This window comes from Filicampus tigris, chromosome 11 (assembly GCF_054856515.1).
Source record: "Filicampus tigris isolate MCC_2025a chromosome 11, RoL_Ftig_1.0, whole genome shotgun sequence".
In the NCBI taxonomy this organism is placed as follows: Eukaryota; Metazoa; Chordata; class Actinopteri; order Syngnathiformes; family Syngnathidae; genus Filicampus; species Filicampus tigris.
Window position 1 is genome coordinate 21,491,567 of NC_141227.1, and position 9,131 is coordinate 21,500,697.

Consider the following 9,131-nt stretch of genomic DNA (forward strand, 5'->3'; position numbering starts at 1 on the left):
ACAGGTTTGCTTTCAACGCGGAGCATCGAGTGGCTAAGAATGTGACCCGTGGCTGAAAATGCCCCAGGCTTGATTCCTCGCATGATGTGCACTTCAACGAGGTATCAAACCGGCTCCTGGAAGGAATTCTACTACTGCAGTGAGCCCCCAATTGTGAGTGCCTGCCTCCCTTTTGTTAACTTTATGATTTAAGAGTTCATTACCTTTTAAACTCCCCTTTTGAAAAAATCCGTCACAAGGTTTGTACCACTCAGAAGTCTAATGGAAATTCCAATGGTATTTTCCCATTGGGACTTTTAAGGGAATTCTTCCAGGTTCTGATGGTTGTTGTATTGACATCTTTACTTGCTCTCCAGGCAATATTTTGAACAGACATCACCTATATACTGGACTGTAATCTTTCTGAATCCATTTTTAACCAATCAAGCACTTGCAAAGGCTCTGAATACCCAAAGTCGATATAGCGCTCATTCTTGCGTGCGCTTGCCATTTGAGAAGTAATGCACTTCCTTTAATAACATTGTAAAGCACTCAACTGCAACATGCCAGGAAATGTAATCACTATCTGGGGCCATTCTGGGCACGATTTCACACCGTCCATCAGGAATATTATCCTCATGCTTGGAAGAGCAAGATTACGGGTGTGGCCAGACACGGTTGGGATGAGGAATATTAATCATGTTGTGTTGCGAAGTGCGGTGTGGGCGCTGCTAGTCTTTTAGATCTTTTTCTCTTTTGATCCTTTTGTCTCCTATTTATGCTCTCACAAGTGTTCTCACACATACATTGCCATAAATAACCAATATGTTAGGTGCACCTGCGCAATCTTAAATTTGATTGACTGTATCACAGACTTGAATCTTAGATTTTTCTCTAACGATGGCACTACACTGTGGCAGTTTGAAGCATCTGCTAATCATCTGCGTCAGAAAGAAAGTTCTTTGTTTTTTGTTTTTTTTTTAACATCAAAAGTACTAATGGTATCGGTACTCGCATCGATAAGTACTCAAATAGTGAATACTTGCACTAGTATATGTCTGGAAAAAATTGGTATTGAACATCCCTACCTCTTATGTCGCGGGTAAAATTGATTATTTTTAAAATTTGAGAAAATATTCCATAGCGATTTTCGTTCTTTTCTTCATTTGAGTGCATATGTATTTGGAAGTCAGGAAAAGCCTACTTGAACAATTGAACTTTAATTGGGGTGAGCGAGAGGCACTATCAATGGTGGAAGATGTGCTGCGGCAATTTATTTTTTTCCCTCTCAAATTTTTTTTTTTTTGGTCAATACAATTGTGCATGTTATCACATAATTTGGGGGAAATGTTGAAATGATCAAATCAAGGTCCCCCACCCCACACGCTGCAGGTTCCCCATTCCGATTTGAATCCCTCTCACATTGCTGTAGAATGGTGTGAAATTCCTCATTCAAAAAAAAAAGGGGGGGGGGGGGTCACAGGAAGCATCTCTGTGCAAGTGCCTGCAGCTTGTCTGTGTCGTTTCCTTGAGAACAATGTGGATCTGTCACCCGGCGCTTTGCTTATGTGACTGCTTTTGTCCGGCTGCTCAGCGCCGAATAGTTGACAAACAAATCTCGTTTGTGCTCACTCCCCCCAGGAACACACAGAGCTCTTGCACTTGCGAGCTTATGCGTATGCATGCGACGTGTGAAATGAAGTGCGGCGAGCAGGCCAGGTAAGCCCACTCCCCAGGCTGCAACAGAAGCCCTTTGTTGGGCCCCCCCCCCCCCCTCACATCAAAGGCCCTCTCGCAGGCTGACAATCAGCTCGTTTCAATGCGGGGTCACACTCCAGATGAGGTTAGTTAAAAAAAAAAAAAAAAAAAATTTTAAAAAAGCAGAAGTGATCCGTTCACTATAAAAATGAACGGATAAAATTGTAATCCTTTTGTAATGCCTCTAAATATCCTCACAGAGCCAAAGAGCTGGCCCTCGATGACCTCAGCATTTTTCTGTCCTCTGATTGGTTGAAGCAAAACGTGCTCATGTTTTCTCTAAATGATTCTAACCTGCTCCACTTTTTTTGTTCTTTTTTATATCACTGATGATGTCGTGTTCAAAGGTGGATTCAGTCGGGTCAGTTCGTACTAAAGGCCTGACCCGCCACTGCGTTTGGTTCAACCTCGAACCTTGATGTCTTTTTTTTTTTTTTTTTTTTTTCCTCCTTTATCTCCATTCTCAGCACTTTGCCTAATCACTCTTTTCCATTATCGCACCCCCCCCCCGCGTGCATGTCAAAAGTTCAGAGTCGTACTTACCATGACAAGGCTGCTCCCCGTCCCACACTCGGCCTGCTGTCGCTTTTTCAACTCTTGTGTCAGGAGTCGGTGTTTAGTAGGCCACGCAATTGTCTCGGGTCACCCCGCCCACTATTTGGACAACAGGATAGTAATCCCGGCCTACATGAGGCAGAACAGAAGCTTGTGTGCAAAGACAATTTTTTTTAACTGCTGCATCACTAAACTGTAATAGTGTGTTTAAAGAAAAAAAATATTTTTTACCATCATCAAAATGAGCCCGTCTTTTAAGTAAGACTAACTTCCCTTTTCTCAAAAGTTAGTTTCCTCCTCTGATCATTTGGCCTTTCCGAAGAAGCTCTTTAAAAATGCTTTATGTGTTTTTGCTATCTTTCTGCCATACGTTTTTATCGACGTGTGACCTGACCGAGACGGGCGATTTGTGTACACAGGTAGACCCGTTAGTACTTCTCAAAGGTGTTCCGCAGGGTTCTGAACTTGGCCCACCACTTTTCAATATTTACATCTGTACCGAAATAGGTTCTCATGAACATCAAGCGCTCCCTTTTACACTCATCACTGTGAAAAATCGGCCCTCTCTCTAGTCACACAGACAAATTCACGCCGACAAAAAGGATCCCTTGCACGTCCTCTAGGGTCCATAAATCTCACTCTGGCTTTTTGTTCACCGGCAGAGGTTTTGCCAGAAATGTCCTGGTTGCCACAATCAAACAAACAAGTCAACCGCCCTCTTCGGGGCTGTTTGGTATTTTAGGTAATTGATACATAAGAGGCTCTTTTGCGGGTCCCTCGCGGCTGAGTGCGCCGAGAGAGAGGGGCCCCTGTTCGTGGCGAGGACCTCAACGCAAGAAGCCTACTTCCTGTGGAGTGGCACTGCAAAGTTGTGTTGTCGAGGAAGCGATCACCCCCCCCCCCCCCCCCCGCCACCTTCCCTCCACCTCTCAGGGAATACTGACTTTCACTGTGAGAAAGTTGCGCTCTTGTTTTTGACAGGGTGCCTGCGGGGGCGTTCCCCGGCGCAAAGGCAGCGACGCCTCACCTCACTGCCCTTCACGATGGCCGTCGTCATCTATGAATGATGAGACGCTTCCTTTGCTTGACAAATTAATGCAACGGTACACCGCTGCACACCAGCGTCGAGCCAGTGTCACGTTTCAGGCGTCTTAACAATAGTTGGACAAAAACAGCGTTCAGGCGAGGGGGGGGGGGTGGGGGGGGAGCTATTCTTTAACTCATACACTGCCAGACATTTTCAGACCCTCTTTTAGCCTAACGTTTATCGCAGTGAATGAGTGAATTGCCTCTGCGTTATTCGCATACATAACATAATGATTGGCAGTGGAAACAAACACTTCCTATGGCGTATTTTTGCAAACGTGGGCCAAAACAAGCGCGCATCTCCGTTCTCGTGACAATTTAGGAGGGTATTGTATCAAATCTCAGATCAGTTTGCATGTTCTCCCTGTGCTTTAAAAAAAACCCATCTGATTCTTCGATTGATTGGAAAAAATAATCGACAGATGAAGAGATTATTAAAATAGCGTTGGTCAACAGCAAAATGTAATCAGCCAATTTGTTGAGCAGTGTATGATCGTAAAATGGAGCCCAACACGACAACACTTTGGGCTACTAAGTTTGGGATAAAAATAGAAATCAGCAAAAGCTGCAGCTTGGCCATCCATGACCCCATTGATGACAAGGACTCGAAAAATGGTCATAACAGGCCCACACGAGAACATGTTTTCACGCATTGTTTCCCTGCGTTCCTTCCTGCGACTTTTGTTTCCATCACTTCCTCGCTCGGTGTAGCTTTAGAGCAAACATGAAGTAGCGGCGACATATTTCCTGCGTGCTTTTGTCACCTTGACTGAAAGGAAGCCCTTTCCTCCTCACCCGTCTGCGTCCATTTACATTTTGTTCGCTTAGTCCAGCCCAGGCTATTTTTGTGTTCCTGTGCCCAGAGTGCGCCTCACTAATGAAGCACATATGCAGCGCGTCACATGAGCGCCAAGCTCTTCAAAGCCCTTTCGAGATTCTGTTTCCGTTTAGCTAGAGGCTGCCTGGATCCATCATTTGGTGCTAGGTTGACATATTGCAGGTAGCACAGTCGGCCATCAGTAGCTGATTGAAACTGATTTGATCTGTTTTCGGTTTGGGGTAAAACTCCCTAAAAAAAAAACAAAAAAAAAAAAAAAACAATTTTAGAAGGAATAGGATAATGTTCCTGACTATATTTGCATTAAATGTATAATTTTGTCTGGATTGCGCCAGATGTGTTTGGCTATTTGGCTATGAAAAGTTTTGCTCTGAGCAACCAATCAGAGGACGGAAAATTGTTGACATGGAGGGCCAGCTTTCATTCTGGCCCTGTGACGATGAATTTGAAATTTGATTGGATAATGAAATGAGACATTTCTAGTGCAGTTTAAGTTTCATTAAAAATAAAGTGGTTATTTTTTGATACGTAATGTGACTGGAGCACAATCTCAAGGCAGTACCTTCAAAATAAAAGCATGCAGTATAATTTATAATAAGTTTCACTACAGCTTTTTAGCCACACCCACTAAACTGACATTGTTTGGGTGTGACCGCGAAATAAGCCAAATAAGGGACCAAAGAAACCCCTTTTATTTTGAAGGTACCTTGGACAGGATGTTACACCAAAGTTGCCTGAGTGTTGCCGAGCGGACCAGGAGGTTTAATTGCCTTCCAATTCCACTGTGGAATACGACTTGTCATCCGCACCGTTTTCGGGATAAAATTTAGCCGAATAAATCTGTCGGAAGCTGAATTGTACGAAAGAAAGGGCATACGAAAAAGTTCTGCTGTCGTTTCTATTTATGTGCAATACGTTCAAAGTGCAACATTTAGGTACAGTTGGTTTGTTTTCCTCGATTAAACAGTGTTGCGCTTGCGCCACAGTCCCATTTCATTTTTACGTCCGCGCGCGTTGAACCTGCGACGCAGCCGGCTGCGCTCATGCTGCTTCATGAACCAGCCGATCAACGCGTTGATTCCCCGATTTTTGTCCGGCATAAAACCCACTTATGCTTTATCTTTTGGCCCCCCCCTGCGTTGCTCCATAAAGTCACGTGAAAGTCGTCACATGGGATCTCTTAAGCCACACGCCCGTTACGGCTCAGTGGCCCGCATTTAAGGCCTTGCGCCTGCAAACGCTACAAGCGGAGCGCTAGTTGGCCTGTCAGGATTAGCCGAACGCTACGTGACCGATTTCCACTTCTTACGCAGTATTTTGCGAAGAATCTCCGCTGAATGACACTTGGCTCCCTTCTGCTAGCTACCTCTCTTAACGTCTTTGTTAGTCACTCGTGAGCGACAATGAGAATGCAATTGTAAGAACACAAACCGCTTCTTTCCTATTGTTGTTTTATTAGCCCGTTAACACCGCCGGTTCAGACTATTTACCTAGTGCGGACGTCCATCCCGCGCGCTCAACACCACCCAGAACACTTTAGCATTCCCGACAGCCGCGTGGCTTGACTCGGTGTCAACGTGACATTTGGAGGCTCCCAAGTGCAGCTGGCAGACATCTCGCACATGACTGTGACATGTTCATGCCTTTGTGTGTGAAGAAATGGGTGTTAACCTTCTGTCATCGCCCGCAAACTTGACTACAAAGCGCTTAAAAAAAAAAAAAAAAAAAAAAAAAAAAAGGCTTTTCTTTCAGTCTGTCTCATCTTTAGGTTTAAAATCCATCCTGATTGTCGCCCTCGCCGAAGCATGTTGGCAACCTACTAAACCCGAGTGACTCGAGAGCAGACTTTGGTGATCCACAGTTATGGTTTTAAGCACTCTTGGTGAATCTGAGTCTAATTTCGCTTCAAAAACGCACGTTGATTTGTTGCCTTGAATGAAGCGCAGCGTCCGTGGTGACACATGCGCCTGCTTTGATGTCGGAGGCTGAGACAAAGTGCTGAAATGAGGAAATAGTAATAACAGACTAGCAGGGAAGATGGTGAAAACATGTTAACTCAAGCGGGAAACAGCCAATGAATGAAACCCCAAACCGGGACTTTGTCGTCTTTTATAGGATCTCTATCTGTAGAAACGATGTCACGGCTGAACCACTTAATTTGGGGCGATTTTGAAAACAATTTGTCATTGAGCATTGGGAATGGTGTCATCTTTTCCAGGGTCAAACTTCCCACATAAAACCATAACCATTGTTAATGATAAAGTGTAAATCATTATTCCGTTAAGGATATTAATGGGGGGGAAATGTGTTCATTTTTAAGTATCTCAAAGAATAAGTCAGTTTTACTCATGAAGAATATTTGAAGTCATACATTGTCTTTGTAAGAACAGTAAATCACATCAGTATTGGGAAGATTTATTGTTTCTAATGTTCAAGAGTTGTCATTATGCTTAAAAAAAAAAAAAAGTGCCCCTGAGCAATTCTTACTAAGTGTAACGTTATATCGTTAAGCCAGACAAAGCTGTTTTTTTCATGTTTTGCCTTGCTGCTAAGGCTCAGGTGGTAATTGTACACCACCGCCTTAGTGCCACAAGTTTGGACAAGAATTGAGTAGGAAATCATACCAAAAAAAAAAAAAAAATGAATGCTCTAGCTTTTCACTGTGACCTTTGACAGTAATTTGTCATCTGTGCTGATAGACTGACATGGTCATCCACGGTTGCCGATACACTTTGTCGTTTATTGAAAAAGACGTTTATTGCCACTCCCAGGTGAAGTTTGTCACATTGAACATGAAACAATGGGAATTACACTTTGTTAAAAAAAAAAACACACACACAGTCCGTTAGCTTAAAGCTAAATAGCATAAACAGCAACCATGTTGCGAGGCTAAATCTTAAAGCATAAGATTTATCTTTAAACAGATTGAACACAAATGGACACTATAATGGTATACACAGTCATATATTCTTTATCTACAAAGAATTAGTGTCGTACTGATGAGCTGAGAGGAGTAGAGATGTCTCAATGAACAGTATTGAAATACACATTCCAATATTTTTGTTTTTTTTTTGTTTAATATGCTTGAACGGATGACTGGGATGTCCATTCTTCCAATCGGGAAAAATATTGGCAGGTCACTTAACTGCACCAAGATGGTAAGAGTGTACGAAGCGTGTGTTGCCTGACGACGATTCGGGTCAAATTCATTCCTGGCGCGGCGGTAAAGAGGAAGCCCTCTGGTGCGCTTTGGTTGGATCCCGAGAGCCAAGTTCTCCTCGCGGGACCAGATGTTTGTCACACACTGATCACGTTCCAAATATACGCCTTGATCACATCAAGGCCGTCGGCCCCACGCAAGCACCTGAGACTACTTAGCGTATGGAAATGGACGGGCCGGGGGTTTGCCGTAATTATGCTAACTGTGGCCTCAACTTTTGCTTCTTGATAATCACTCCCACCGGCAGACTAAACATTTGGGAAGAAAGACACCTCACATTTGCCACGCGGCTCTAGCGCCGTTGTCCAACAGCAATCCGTATTTGTCATATCAAAATAGAACATCATCTGGAACGCGTTAGCTTCAAACGACGCTCCTGCAAACTTCCTCCCAATGCATATTCCGTAAAAATGGATACAAGCGCGCATGCTGTGTGTTTTTCTACCGCGTATCTGATCTACTTTTGATGAACGGAGTTTTTTACAATAGCAACACTTTTCCCATGCAGGAAATCACCAATTGTTGGAGTTGAGGAATGGTTTATTGTAGGTGTAACCGAGATATAAATCAACTTCTCCGAGAATAAATAACCAGGTCAAGAAGAATGAATTATAGTGGAACCTCTAAAGTCACATTGGTGGAAAAGCACCGTGCGAGACTTGAGCTCACCGGGTATGGAGAGCAGCGTGGCGGTATGCGAAACAATCAGTTGTATTTAACTTTTTTAAATGTTGATGTATGCTTTTGATCAAGGGGGGGATAAAGCTAAAAAATATCACCCCCCGCCCCCTCCCCATATAAATTGTCCATTCGGCCCCAGGCAGGTGGCGAGCGCCACACGCTACTGTGGCCGAGTTGGAAATTATAACCCTCAACCATATCCTTTATTCTCACACGTTTCCTCTCTTAGTGGCCATCTGCTTCTTCCTTGACAATCGCACCATGTTTTTGTGGTTCAGTAAAGAACTAATACAGCACAGTACAGTGCTTTGTATATGGAGCTTCAAAATGGCATCCAGGGTCTCCGTTTTTCTGCAGCACGCCAGTCGATATGCACTGCTTTTTTTTTCTTTTTCTTTTTTTTTGTCGTGTTCAGCCATTGCTCGGTTTACGGTGGGCCTTAGTGATACGACGCTTTTTGTTTTATGCCAACACAGTAATTGTCAATAAGTATAATTTCCCCATACATGCCCGCAAAATCAAGCCCGGGTGAGTTGCAATTTCCTCAATTGTCAACCTGTGGTGACTTTGTGTTGATGTGCTGTTTTTTTTTTTTTTGCTGTTTTTTTTTTTTTTTTTTTTTTTCCCTTCAAATCGCACACCAGATTGAACGTAATCACGTGGCGCCTTCGCTCTGACCTTTTCAACATCGTTCTGGAGGGATGAAGTCAGTTATCGTGTGTTGGCTGCGGCGGTGTATTCTTGATGTGCAGAGGAAGCTCAATATCCTGTTGCACGCAGCCTCTTCATGCTAACAGGCAGAATGGAACCCGGGGGCCTCCCGGGGGTACGAGCGCCGCTTAAAAGTAAAGCCAAAAAAGCTTTCTGAGCGTTTGTTATACGAGGTGCGCGTCCGTCTGCGGGCTTCGCTAAAAGCATGGTCTAAAAGGCAAAAAGGGGAGATGTGGTTCATATTTTGGAGGTACGATGCAGGAGAACAAATGCAAAGGTTGGACATTTGGAAATGAGCTTGAC